The 14,850-nt window shown below is 43.0% G+C and overlaps 1 protein-coding gene across 12 annotated transcripts in view; it reads left to right on the top strand.

Moving 5' to 3' along the window:
- Positions 1-14,850, top strand: part of PTPRT (protein tyrosine phosphatase receptor type T) — a 1,135,643-nt gene that overhangs the window by 306,091 nt on the left and 814,702 nt on the right. The gene's annotated exons all lie outside the window — the stretch shown is intronic.

The raw sequence follows: 14,850 nt of genomic DNA, 5'->3' as shown, positions 1-14,850 counted from the left end.
TTATATATTTAGGGAGACGTCTACAGTCAGATTATTATAAGGTTATATATTATATTATACATTATATACGTTACATAGTATATATATTATATAATTTATATATATATTTAGGGATACTTCCACAGATTTTTATAAGGTTTTATTATTATATAACATATCATTATTATATATTATTATGTTATTATTATATATTGTATCGTAAGTTTAATATCCTGACATTCTAAATACCAATCTTTTATCCTTAACCAGCGGTGCTGAAGGCCTAGTGTGATTTCTTGATGAATACCTGCATGGGGCAGGCCTGTGAGGTACACCTGATATGTTTCAGGGGAAGTACCTGAAGGAAGTCTACTCAGAGAGAACACTTAGACTCTAAATGTGGGGTATGCCTGCGTAAGGTGCGTCTTGAAGAGGCTTACCTGGTGATAGAAGCCAGGAAGAGTTGCGACTCTGAGAAAGTGAAGCTCACTTTTCTGAATAATCACATATCCTGCCACAGTTGTAAAGACAATTGCTTGTTGGAGAAGGGAGGCCATTTTCTACAGTTTCTCCTTGACCATAGGCTCCCTCGCTTTAACCCACACCTGTCTTGGTTTTCACCAATCCCCCAGGTGTTCTTTCTCAGTCTCCCGTGTCAGCGCGCTCTGGCCATGGAGTATTAAGAGTTCTTCAGGCTTACTGGGTGTTCTTTCTGTGGCTGGCCTCAACCACTCCCATGGCCTCAGATACTGCCTCTGTGCTGGTGATTCTGACATTTATGCCCCCAGCCTAGATGTCTCAGGAATTTTACACCTACACAACCCACTGCCCAGCTGCCGTGTCATCTTGGCTACCTCTGGAGAACGGGGTTTTCCAGGATGCTACTAAACTGGGAGCAAAGAAGATGCTCAGAGATGCCCAGGTGAGGGTGAGGGTGTGGCCTCATTCACTTTGAGTCTGGCTCCAAAGCAGGAGGCACTGGATGGTTATGGATAGCTCCTATTAAAGGCATTAATTGTATAAATTTCTCACAAGTGTTGATACAAGCCTTAGGTGTAATAAAGTTGGGCTGTGGTACAAAATTGAGCATTCCAGATCTGGTGGGACCTTACTTTGAATGAGCGAAGTCATCAACAGGTGTGCATCCCCATTAGTAAGGCAGTGTGGAACAACCTCTGTCTGTTGCCCAATCATGCTGACTTTAAAAAGTACTGCCTGGTTTACATGATAAATCACCCATCCCATTAGGGATCCCAAGAATCCAAGACACCTCTGCTTAAACATAGCACATCTGCTCTACTCTTCATGGCCCTCCTTGATAGTGGCCCAATAAATCTGGATCTTATAGTGTGTATACGTGTGTGTATGCGTGTGTGTGTGTGTATGGGGGTGTATGGGTGTGGTGTGTGTGCATGCCTGTGTACTGGTATATGTGCCTGTGTGTGTGTGTGTGTATGGGGGTGTATTGGTGTATGTGTGTATGCATGTCTATGGGTGTGTGTGTATGTGTATGGGGGTGTATGTGTGTGTGCATATGGGGGTGTAAGGGGGTGTGTGTGTATGGGTGTGCATTTATGGAGGGTGTGTGTGCATGTGTATGGGTGTGTGTGAGAGTGTATGGGGGTGTATGGGTGTGTGTGTATGGGGGTGTATGGGTGCGTTGTGTGTGCATGCCTGTGTATTGGGGGTGTGTGTGTGTATGGGGATGTGTTGGTGTATGTGTGTATGCATGCCTATGGGTATGTGTGTATGTGGGGTGTGTGTGCATATGGGGATGTAAGGGGTGTGTGTATGGGGGTGTGTGCATGTGTATGGGGGTGTGGGTGTGCGTGTGTGTGTATGGGAGTGTATAGGGGTGTGTGTATGGGGGTGTATGTGTGTATGGAGGGTGTGTATGCATGTGTATGGGAGCATGTGAGTGTGTGTGTATGCATGTGTATGGGGGTCTGTGTGTATGGAGGTGTATGTGTTTGGGGGGGGTATATGGGGGAGTGTATGGGAGGTGTGTATGTGTGTGTGTGTTTGCATGGGTGTGTGTACATGGCGGTGTGTGCATATGCATGTGTATGGGTGTGTGTGTGTTCACATATGCTCTTTCTGCTCATCTTTAGTCCACTTAAAGCCCTGTAGCATGTTGTAGGCTCTCCAAGCTCAACATCTCCAAAACTGAACTCTTGATTTACGCATTTCCCCTTCCCTGTCTACTCACTTTCCACTGTTCCTCGTCTCCAGAAAGCTCACTTCACCCTACTGGTACTGATTCAGAAACCGGGGGGCCATGTTTCTCTTTTTTCTCTCTCACCCACTTTCCCAGTCAATCACTTTATTCTGCCATTTTACTTCCTAAGTATATCTTGGGTCTGCCCAAGCCTCTCCATCTCTGCCACCACTGTCCTGGTGAACACAACCATTGTCTGTTTCCTGGGTAAGTGGAAAACTTTCTAACTGGCTCCTTGACTTAACTCTTTTGACTTTAATCCATTCTCCAAACAGATGTCAAAGAGATTATTCTAGAATATAAGCATGTTCATGTTACTTCTTTTCTTCCTTGTCTCCACCCAGCTTCTGTCTTAAGCCTTTCTGAGGCTTCTCATTGCCCCAGGAAAGACCAAAGCCCTGTTGTGGCCTCCAAAGCTCTGAGGGCTGATCCTCCCTAAACCTCCAAATCATTATCATGCTCCACATCCCACTGTGCTCACTTTACACTGGCTTCTGCCGATTGCCAGAATGTTCTGACTCTCTCCTGCCTCGGGAACTCACATGAGGTTGGCATCCTCCATGGAGCCTTTCCCCTATCCACTGTCTTGTGCGTCCTCTTCATATCTCAGTCTGGGTCAGCTCTCTTTGTAATGGTTCCCATTGCACCTTGCACTTGTCCTTAGTAACACGAATCACAGCAGGTGTTATTCATCCAGTGCATGTTTTACTCCCAGATGAGAAGTTCCATGTGAATGGGGACCATGAGAATCTTGTTCACAACTTTATCTTCAGTGCCTAATGCAGTACATCAGACATCCTATGTACTAAATTAGCACTTTGTTGGATGGATGTGTGGATGGGCAAATAGTCTTTATTAGGTGTTTTTATTAATACAGGAATGAATGAAAAAAACATTATTAAAGGCCTTTGGGTGCTTTACTAACTGATCACGTATTTTCCTTTTTGCTACTATCCTTCCCATTTTACGGATCAGAAAACCAAGTTCTAAGAAGCTGAGTAAAAGTGTGTCTTTTTACTCATGCTACTCTCTCTGCCCAAAGACATGGCTTTTGCTTCTAATATTAATTTTCTCAGCCCCTCATTACAGCAGGGTGTCATTTCATAAATATTGGATCATGCTAATACAATCTTCTGGGCTTTTCTAAATAGAGGCATTTGATAATGATCACTGAAATTATTCTGTCATGATGCGCCTGTGGATTTCAGCGGCTCTGTGTGCCACTTAGGCAGAGAGGCATGAAAGCGAATTTGGATTAGGCGAAACTGTTTGTTCTTCTTATGGGCAAAGGCTGAAATCTTGCTTTCTTTTTGTAAAGCCAGCAGTTCTCCTCATCTTGGAAGTCAAGTTTGAGTCTGTTTATTCAGATGTTCCACAGCTTTTTGCCCATCCCCTTTGTGTGGTGAGCTCCATGCTATACTTGGTCTGGGTAACTCAGTCCATGTCATTTTGGGACTTAATCCTGCTGATGGCCTCCCCTGGCACATAGGATGAAATCTGAAATCCTTGTCATGGCCTGTAAGATCCTGCGTGATACAGTGTCTTCTTTGGGCCCCTTTTCTTCTCCTCTCTCATACCTGGTGTGTTTTAGTTCCTCAGATGTGTCAGATTCTTTCTTGGCACGGGTCCTTTGCACATACTGTTCCTTGTTCCTTCTCACCAGAATTTGTTTTCTCAATTCTTCACTTTGTTGATTTCTCTTTTGTTCTTTGGTTCTCTCTTTCTCTATTTTTTTTTTTTTTTTTTTTTTTTTGAGACAGAGTGTCGCTCTGTTGCCCAGGCTGGAGCGCTGTGGCGTTATCTCAGCTCACTGCAGCCTCTACCTCCCAGGTTCAAGTGATTCTCATGCCTCAGACTCCCAAGTAGCTGAGACTACAGGCGCACATCACCATGCCTGGCTAATTTTTGTATTTTTAGTAGAGATGGAGTTTTGCCATGTTGACCAGGCTGGTCTCGAGCTCCTGACCTCAGGTGATCCTCCTGCCTCGCCCTCCCAAAGTGCTGGGATTACAGGCATGAGCCACTGCATCTGGCGCTTTGCTGATTTCTTCATGTCTCAGCTCACAGGACTCCTCAAGGCAATCTTCCCTTATCCGTCTGTCTAAAGATGGACTTCCTCCTTATTCTCACTCATAACATCCTTTTCTTTGCTTTCAAAATCCTTATCATAGACATGTTTGCAAGTCAGTGTATTCCAATCTTACACAACAGCTGAGTAACCCCAGGGTCTCAATTCCCAGTTTCCACATCTTTATCTTGGGGACTAATGTGAGAGTTAAATGGAGGATGTCTGCATGAGTGTGAACTGTCTGCCTGGAGTAGGGGATAGTCAATGTTGGTTTTTCTAAATGTTTTATGGTTCTTGCAATCTCTGGGGCTGGAAGTCCAAGTCCACCTGAGACCTTGCCCCCACTCGTAGCTCACTGATGCTGCTTTACAAAGGCGAGCTGCTCAGCAGGTGTTCTGCTCTGGGTCCTGACAGGCCAGAGAGGCTTTTCAAGTCCAGGATGCATTGCTGCATCGAGGGCTTAGACATTTCCTCCAGCCCAGCTCTGTGAATTGAATGTTACACACAACCACTGTTATTTGCCATTGAAAGTAATGGCGAAAACCGCAACTGCTTTTGCATCAACCTAAATATATACTTTTCCTTATCTCTCTCCATGGGAGAAGCTCTTGCACTAGCATTCCAGGCTTCAGACCTGGTTTTGCCACCTTATCTCTACTGAGGCTGTCACAGAGGAGCAGGGGTTAGTACACTCACTCACAGACCCTCTCTCTAGCTGTCTATCCTGCCTATGGGACTAACTGCAGCTACCACCAGTTCCTAGCCCTGCCTTCCCCATCTTTGGCATGGGTTTCCACAAGTCATCTCTGAGGTACAGCCCTGAATTACAGCCCAGGGCCCAGCAGGAGAGGATCCTGGGGGCTGAAGGAAGATGTGAGTGCTGGAGGTATCCTTCGGAAAGGGCTGAAGCCAGAGGTAGTGGGGCTTGGGTGGCTTGCTTCTATATCCTTTGAATACTTGTAGGACATTCTTTTAAGCATGAGGTATGGATTAGGGTTGAATCTCAGGTTGTAAAATCAGGTACATAAGAAATACTCACTTATTTCTCTTCTTTACATAAACCTGAATCTGACCCTCAGTCCCCAGGGAGCTGAGACTACATTTTAGGCACTATTGGAGCTCCCTCTTCCCTAGGGTTCTATGAGTTTCCTGGGGTTTAAGCAGACTGTTGTGATTTTCTCTGGGAAGCCCACTGCTGCATTCCCTTTAGGTCTAGTGATTCTGCTGCTGCTTTCTCAGGCTAGCAGCCATTGTCACAGCCCAGCCAGCCCAGGTGTACCACCCACCAACCCCCCCGGGCCTGCCCCTCCTCAGGTACTGCCACGGAGCAGTGTGGCACCAGCAGATCCATACCTCCCACCTTCGTAAAATGGGAGAACCTCTCTCCTCACCATCTTAGCCTTCAAAAGCACACCCTTCTTGGCCCAGTCCTTCCAGACCCCAGCATTCTCTCTTAAGTAAGTTTAGAGTTAGAAAAAACAAGGAGGAAGGAAGGAAGCCTTGATTTCAAGCAGCTTCTTCTATTTTTCCTACACACATTTCTAGAGCAGAAAAATAGAAAAAGCTTAGTGAGTTTCCAGATTGGAAGGAGGAGGAGTTGGGAGAACACACACACAGGTGACACACATGCACACGCGCGCGCACGCACACACACACACATTTCACCCAACTAGCATGTCATGGAAGCAGCACCGTCTCCAGAGTGGTCCTGGCCTGTTCCTTCACACCATGGGGCCTTTGCCTGTGGGTTCCTGCCTTGCTCTAACTGCTCATGTTTCTAAAGGGAGGGTTGAGGTCTGTTTGGGTTGAATGGTGTCTTCTAAAAAGATAAGTTGAAGTCCTAACCCCTGATATCTGTAAATGTCACACTTAATTGAAAATAAGTATTTATAGAAATGATCAAATTAGGATGAGGTCATGCTGGTCATATTGGGTTCTAACCCAATACGACTGGTGGAGGCAAAGATACATACACACATAGGGACGGAGGCCACATGCAGGTGGCAGTGGAGATTGGGGCAATGCAGCCATAAGGCAAGGATTGCTGAGGATTGTCAACAGACACCAGAAGTCAGGCAAGGCAAGGACAGGTTCTTCTCTAGAGCCTTTGGAGACAACGTGGCCCTGCCAATACCCTGACTTTGGACTTCTAGCTTCCAGAACTGTGAGACAGTAGGTTTCTGTAGTCTTAAGCCACCCAGCTCATGGTAATTTTTAATAGCAGTTCTAGGAAACTAAAACCAGGTCAGTTACACATCAGTACCCTGACCCCGTCACCTACCCAGGTCACATTTTCCACACAAGCACTGTAAGTATTGGAAGCTTGGCTTTCTTCTGTTTTTTTTTTTTGTTTTGTTTTGTTTTGTTTTGTTTTGTTTTTTTGAGACAGAGATTGCTCGGTCGCCTGGGCTGTAGTGCTGTGGCATGATCTTGGCTCACTGCAAGCTCCGCCTCCCAGGTTCACGCCATTCTTCTGCCTCAGCCTCTCAAGTAGCTGGGACTATAGGCATCCGCCACCACGCCCAGCTAATTTTTTGTATTTTTAGTAGAGACGGGGTTTCACCGTGTTAGCCAGGATGGTCTCTATCTCCTGACCTCATGATCCACCCGCCTCAGCCTCCCATAGTGCTGGGATTACAGGCTTGATCCACCATGCCCGGCCAGCTTTGCTTTCTTCTCAGGGAGCTGGCATTTACTACTTGTCCACTGTAACTAAGAAGTGGGTTAGGCATCATCCTGTACAACAAGTCATCTAATGTCCCACCATCCCATGAGTTCGAGATATTGTCGCTTGTTTTTGAGAAAACAGAGTCCCAGAGAAGTGAAGCAACTGGTCCAAGGTCATGTGAGTTTTATGTGGCTGAGGAGTCAGGCTTGATGTCCAGGCTAGAGAAATATATATTGCAGACATGGTACTATTGTCAACTAAGCATCTTTAAAAATTGTTTCTACTTGCAGTCATGATTTATGATGGCAAAAATAATGTGTATTCATTGTCAAGAAAATGCACAATAGAGATAGCTATAAAGAATGAAATGAAAGTCATATGTTCACACAAACTTGCGGAAATATCTGTTTTGCTATTTAATGCTTTTTTCTTTAGCATTTTCCCATGTCATTAAATGTTCCATAAAACCATGTTTTCTAAAGGTTTCATAGTTACCCATTGCAATGACTGTTCCACGATTTATTTCATCACCCCATATTGTTGCATATTTAAGTCCTTTCCAGTTACTCCTGAATCACGTTGCGGTGAGTATTCTTGTACATACATCTCTGTGCTCATCTCCAATAGAAGTTATTGAATTTGTTTTCATATGTATATATTTCTGTATTCCCTTATGTACCCAAAACAGAATGGTTGTGTATTATCTTTGACATCTGGAAGGAATATCATCCACATGGCAAACATGTAGTCCTGGACATTTGCCCATGACTTGATGGTTGGGAAAATGCTTTGCAAATTCTGAAGCACTAAACACAAGCCAGGCACTGTGATGGTCCTCTGATTGCACCTTGTTCTAGCTCTTAGCTTAGGTACTCCCTGGGCTTTAGCAAGAATAGTGTTGGAAATAATGTCAAATAGAATGGTCCAAGCACTGGTCAATCCAGGTGGACGCTAGCTATAAAAAGCTGTGTGGGCTCCCTCATGTTTATTGGATGAACTGCAAGCCTGTTCACAGGCCATAAACAGAGCTAGCTTCAGTTCTTGTAGGCAGGGACAACATTGTATTTATATTTGTAACCGTAGTGCTGGGGCTTAGTAGGTAGCGGCAAATGTTTGTTAGATGAATTGCTCTTATTAATAATTGAAGTTTCTCATGATGCGACCCCAGCATGTATCTCGAGCCTCAGTGCCCCCTCCTGCCCTTTTCTCTTTCATTTCCTCTTCTGTGTAATCACATGATTACACATGAATCACATGATTACAAAATAGCCTTTGTGTTATTGTTTTGGGAGTCCAGTCTCCAACCCTGTTTCCTGATTTGGGGTATCTCTCATTTTGTTGAGTCTCAGTGGATTGTGTAGCTCGCTGAGAGGTTAAGGTGCCAGCTGCTCATCATTTCCTGGCAGCCTGGGTGTGGCTGGATAGGTAACCTGGATGCAGCAGGTGGGCCTTGCTGTCCAGGACTTTTCATCTAGGAAGGATGGGCCAGCAGCCAGAGGCTGGAGAATTGGGGTATGCAGTAGTAGGGGTGGTGTCTGGCCATGGTGTTTGTGCTATGAGGTTGCTGGACTTCTTGCTTGTTGATCTCCCAGAACTCCCTTTTTTTCTGCTTATTTTTCAGGCCTGATCCTTCAGCTTTCTGTTCATTATGAGCTTCTTAATATTCTTCCAGAAACTTCATATTTTTTAAAAGATAGTCATAGTTGATATCTCTTGTTTCATCCACAAACCCTACAGGTCACACCGTCATGCCTTTGTACTTGCTGATCCCTAAGGCTAGAGCACAGCTCCACTTTTCCTTCCTCCTAAATCAAACCCCGGCACAAATGTCACCTCCTCCAGGAGGCCCTCCCTGACTCCCCTCACAGCATTTACCTCTCTACTATGCTTCTGTAGCTGAGTTTATCACATGTTGTCTCTGATTCCCTACTAGGCCTGTGAGTGGCTCCAGGGCATGGACTGCCTCTCATTGCTGAATTCCTTGTATCCCGCATGGGGCCTGGAATAAGGAAGGTGGTTATTTAACAATAACTGAATTATCGTTAAAGTTATTCATGTTGGGAAGGTTGGGAGAAAGTGGTTTCAGGAGAACGCTCGGCTGCCACTTTCTTTGGCATTTTCATGGCACCTGGGGCATCTGTAGCTTTCATGTCTTGAGCCCAACTCTGAGCTTGATGAGGCTTTGGTCAGGATGGGCCACTTGGTCCTAGGGCCTGATTGGTCTGGGTTCTTCTGCTCTGAAGTTGGTCCCAGGATCCTTGGGGCAAATAAAGAGACACTGGGGATGACCCCTTCCTTTGCTCTGGGGCCTGGCACACACTCAAGAATGTGTGGCACTGCTTGTGACACCTGTAAGAGGCTCCTCTTGGGAAGATGTGATCTATTCTCAGATTGACCTACTCTTCCTTTAATGTGAGGCTTACAATAAAATCATATGGAAGTATGGGCCTTTAAGTGTCCTTAATCACACCTGATATTATTATTGATTGGTTTAAAGTTGTAAGTTCTTATGTTCCCATTTAGCAATTGTTGAGTCAGTACATTTTTTTCTTTCCTCTTTAATGACAAAATATTATATATTTATTCTTAAAAAATGCTGAGTTTGAACATATAAGTTACCTCTCCCCACCCTGATTACAGTTAGCCTAAATATCACCATTAACATATTGATGTGTTTTGAGAGAGAAAGGGAGAGAGTGAAGGAGGATGGAGAGAGGGAAGGAGGAAGACAGAGAGTATCTGTATGTGGTAATAGTAATAGAGACGTGCTACTTATGTAGTGCTTAGTATGTGTCAGGTACTATCCTAAGTACTTTAAATATACTAACTTATTTAATCTTTGCAACAGTCCTCTGATGTAGATGCTGTTATCTGCATTTTACAGATCAGGAAACCTAGGCACAGAAAGCTTGAATGACTTGCCCAGGTCATCGTTAGCATATGGTGGAGACAGGACGTGCCCTTGGAAAGGGTCCAGGCTGTGCTCTGGACAGCTGCACTGTGGCCGCCTAGGAATGCATACAGTGAATAGAATCATAGCTCTCAAACCCTTCTGTCATCCATCTCTTTTTATGCCACTATATTCAGAGTTAATTTTCACCATCCAAGGCTACATGATATTCTCCTGGGTGAATGAACCATGGTTTATTCAACTAAAACCTATGAGATGGAGGTGGGAGAAGAAAGAAATGCTACAATGCCTCCTGTGTGCCCAAATAAAAGACAAGATCTTTGTCTCCAAACAGCTCTGAGAAAAGTTCTTACAAAACATCTGATATTATAAGATGGTTTTTCGTGTACTTGGAGCTACAAAATTAATTGAAGAAACTACATTAGCCTGCAATGACCCCAATCAGTGCTAGTTTGGGATGTTTACAGGGATCACAGAATTGATAGAAAAGGCAAGGAAATTGAATGCAGGTTTAGTAATTATTCCGGAGGATATGACCAAGTAATGACGAGTGTTGGTGATGGTAATGAACAAGTGTCCTAACAACGTCCTAACAATGGCTTTGAAAAGCAACATGATGTCCTTGTGGTGATCAGAATACACAGCTGCCAGATAAATGGGAAAACCTGTCTGTGCTAATATCCACATAGATGCTTGCCTTGACACTCAGTTTTCTGTGACATCATACGTAGATTCAAAAAGTATTACATTCCAAATGGTGTAATGGGAAGTGAAAGTGATGGAGACTGGCATCGTTCAACTTAAAAAGTGCTTCTTCTGATGACAAACACTGCTGCGTTTGACGAGTTAGAATAAAGGGGTTGTCTGGGAGGCAGAGGTTGCAGTGAGCTGAGACTGCGCCATTGCCCTCCAGCCTGAGCAACAAAAGGAAAACTTCATCTCAAAAAAGAAAGAAAGAAAGAATAAAGGGGTTCTAAAGTCTATGTGAATGGATAATAAACCACTATGTCTTTTAACCTAACATGTGTATACCACTTCCTGGACAGTGTTCTAAGGGCTTTACATGTTTTTACATTGTTTAATACTTCAACAACACTGTGAGCTGGATGTTATCACCCCTATTTTAAAGAGGAGGAAACTGAGGCCCAGCATGTCAACTCTCTCAAAAGTGAGTTACAGTAAATGGAGGAGCTGAGATTTGAATTCAGGCCATCTGGATCCAGAATCTGTGCCCTGAACCACTCTCTATTTTTCAATTAATATTTTATGAAATGGGATTTTAAAATGTATGTGTAATTAAATTGTATATTAGATACCATAAGTGGACTTTTGCCTAATTCAATCATATATACGCTTAAAATTGTATTTATTAAAGTTGCTCGAAAACTTTTTTGAGGGGAGGATGTCTTCTCACTGGAAGAATGGAAGAAATGCTTTACTTTTAGTGGAGGGTTGATCCTGTCAGTTTGTTGAATTGTCTAAGTCTGTCAGTGTCTCTGTAAATGCAGATACAGTGAACCTGCATGTTGTTCAGAGTAAATTCTTTGAAAAGGAAGCATCACAAAAACAGTCGTGTGTCGGAGACGCATTTAACAGGACCACAGAGATGACGTCCTTCAAGATTCCTCTGTTTCCTGCTGCTTCAACTTTAGCCACTCCCAGGGCATCCTGAGAGGAAGACGTTTCTGAGAATCATCCTGATCATGGTGATGCTGGCTGGATGCTGATGCTGAACGATGTCTTCGTGGACCATTCAACCGATTGGGCTGCTGCTGCAGGGGCTAGAGCTCCTCCAAGTGAACCTTTCATTTTTAAATGTGTGATCTGTCTTTTCATTAGTGAGGAAACAGGTTTTCATTATGCTTTGGATATTATAGTAATTTGAATTACAAATATGCATTCTGAGATATTTGGTAAGAAAAGGAAATAGTTTCGTATAAATATAGTCTTTTTTCCCCAATTTAGTAAAAATAAGATGGCTGCGATGTCTCTGAAAAATAAAGTCCAACAATCTGGAAAATCCAGTAATCCATTGAGGTCCCATTTGCCGTATCTAATCTGGCGGTCATTAGCCACACATGGCTACGGAGTACTGGAATTGTAGCTAGTCCTGTAAGTGTAAACTACACACCAGATTTCAAAAACTTAGTATGAAAAAATCATGTAAAAACATCTCATTAATAATGTTTATGTTGATTACATGTTGAAATGATTATATTTTAGATGTATTGGGTTAGATAAATTATTAAAATTAACCCATTTCTTTTTACCTTTTTAAATGTGCCTATTAGAAAATTTAGAATTGCATATGTGGCTCACATTATGTTTCTATTGGTCAATTCTCTCCTAGATTATCAGATTTTTATGACGTGTTTTGTATTCCCACCGACAGGGATGTCTCTCTTTGAGAATAGTAACAGCTAGCGTTTATAAAGCACTCATTCTGTGCCAGGTGCTTTAAAGCCTTGTTTCCTTTATGGTTCACAAAACCCTATGCAGTGTAGGTACCATGTGTTCCCACTTTATAGATGGAAAATTGAGGAATGAAGAGATTAAACAACTTGCCCTTCATCATAGAGGTTGGAAGTGCCGGGAAGGGGATTTGAACCAAAGCAGCTCAACTCAGTGGCACCCACTGATGACTCCCAGGCATCCACCTTTTAGCACATGGACACAACACTTCTGTGTCTGCCTTGCTTTGTTGACTTGAACCTCTGGACCTCAGTTTTCCTACCCAGGATTGGGTGGAAACATGTGATTTTAAATAAGTACAACATATTAACAACAGAGCTACCTCAGGCCCCTCTAGCTCTGTTCTTCCTGTGGTTATTATTGTGGTTCTGTGTGGGCTGCAGGCACATGGTGGAATTGGGTAGGCATTATCTCTACTGCCAGGCCTTTGGTTAGCATGGCCTTCTGCCTAGTGGCTAAGGAAGCATCCCTGGGAACTCATCCCAGATCTGTCACTAACCTCAGACTTTGAGCTGCCTTTCTCTGGGCTTCCTACACCCACTTCTGTGAAATGGATCTAAAAATAAGGAGTCCTGGATTCTGTCCTAGCTCTGCCATTAACTTGCTCTGTGACCTTGGGCCACACATCATCCCTCCCTGGACCTTATTGACCATTGTAATATCAGAAGTCAATTTCTTCTGACTCTAGCATTCTTTGACTTGTAATTTATGAATCAAGAAAAAGGCAATTTTAAACATAGGAATTTAGTGATACGTTTATGAAACAAAACATTGGTGAAGACTCCTGTGGTCCTAACCCCTCCATTCGTCTGTCTGTCAAGCAGGGCAACTGCTTCTGCTTCTTCACAGAGGAATTTGTCTTCATGAGTATATGGAGGTGGGGCACCTGACGTACAATCTGTCCCTGAGAGCCCAGACCTTCGCAGAAAGATAAATCTCCCAGTTGAGCTTAAGGCACGTACTCTGTTCTCATGCATCCTTGCAGAGCTGCAATGATCTATCACATGCCCCATTAATATCACAGGTACAACTCCAGAATTTATTTCCCCACAACTACTAATCAGTGAGACATTTGGTAATTGAGAGAAATTACCCTTTTCTAAAAAGACCTCCTATTTTCCCTCTTCATCTACCTAGTTTTGACACTGTGCTCTGTGCTGACACAATCATGCTTTATGTTTGGAAAGCAACAGATATTTGAGCAAACTGTTTTTAAAACTTTCCTCAAATCTGCCAATATCTTTTAAAATTGCTTCCTTTCCTAGGTGTTGTGTTTCCTTATTAAGAAACCCAAATTGCACTTTCTCAGGATTCAAAGCCTTCTCATCAATGAAACAACTTGTGAAAGCTATGAACAAGCAAGAATATGTTATGTCTTTTAAGAACTCTGAGAGTGTCTAAGGTTAAAATAAGACCTATAGCTTCCAAAAACCTTCTAAATCATAGCTGCAAACATATATAAGCATGACGTGTCCATCAGTTTGGATTCAGATAGGAAAACAGAAACCATTCTAGGTATTTCAATCAGGAAGAGGTTTAATACAGGGTATTAGAGGTTTATAAAACCTTTGAAGCTCTCACATACATGGTCAAATAATCTTCACTAAGGGTGCCAAGACTACGCAATGGAGAGAGAATAATTTCTTCAACAAATGGCATTTAGTAAATTGAATATCCACAAGTAGCAGAAAGAAGTTGGAGCCTTATCTTACACCATACACAAAAATTAACTCAAAATGGATTAAAGACCTAAACATAAGAGTGAAAACTATAAAACCCCTAGAAGAAAATGTAGGTAGAAAGTTTTATGATGTTGGATTTGGCAGCGATTTCTTGGATATAATACCAAAAGTACAGGTGACAGGAGCAAATGTAGACAAATGAGACTATATCTAACTTAAAACTAATGTGTTTCAAAGGGAACAGAATTAAAAGACAACCTGTGGAATGGGAGAAAATATTTACAAACCTCTCATATAGGGTTACTATCTGGAATACATAAAGAATGCCTACCACTCAACAACAACAAAACAAATAACCTGATTTTTTTTTTTTTTTAAAAAAGGGCTGAAATAGACATTTCTCCAAAGAAGATAAACAAATGGTGAGAAACATGAAAATATGGCCAGGCACGGTGGTTCACCTGTAATCCCAGCATTTTGGGAGGCCGAGGTGGGCAGATCACCTGAGGTCAGGTGTTCAAGACCAACCTGGCCAACATGGTGAGACCCCCCCATCTCTACAAAAAATACAAAAATTAGCCAGGCGTGGTGGTGTGTGTCTGTAATCCCAGCTACTCATGAGGCTGAGGCAGGAGAATTACTTGAACCCAGGAGGCGGAGGTTGCAGTGAGCCAAGATTGTGCCACTGCACTCTAGCCTGGGTAACAGAGCAAGCCTCTATCTCAAAAAAAAAAAAAAGAAAGGAAAGAAAATATGTTTAGCATCACTAATCATTAGAGAAATACAAATCAAAACCACAATGAGTTATCACCTTACACCCATTAGGCTGGCCACTATAAAAAGACAAACAAA

The sequence above is a fragment of the Pongo pygmaeus genome, chromosome 21 (genome assembly GCF_028885625.2).
Source record: "Pongo pygmaeus isolate AG05252 chromosome 21, NHGRI_mPonPyg2-v2.0_pri, whole genome shotgun sequence".
NCBI classification, from domain to species: domain Eukaryota; kingdom Metazoa; phylum Chordata; class Mammalia; order Primates; family Hominidae; genus Pongo; species Pongo pygmaeus.
Note: the sequence above shows the minus strand (reverse complement) of the source record. Positions and strands in the feature narration are given on the sequence as shown.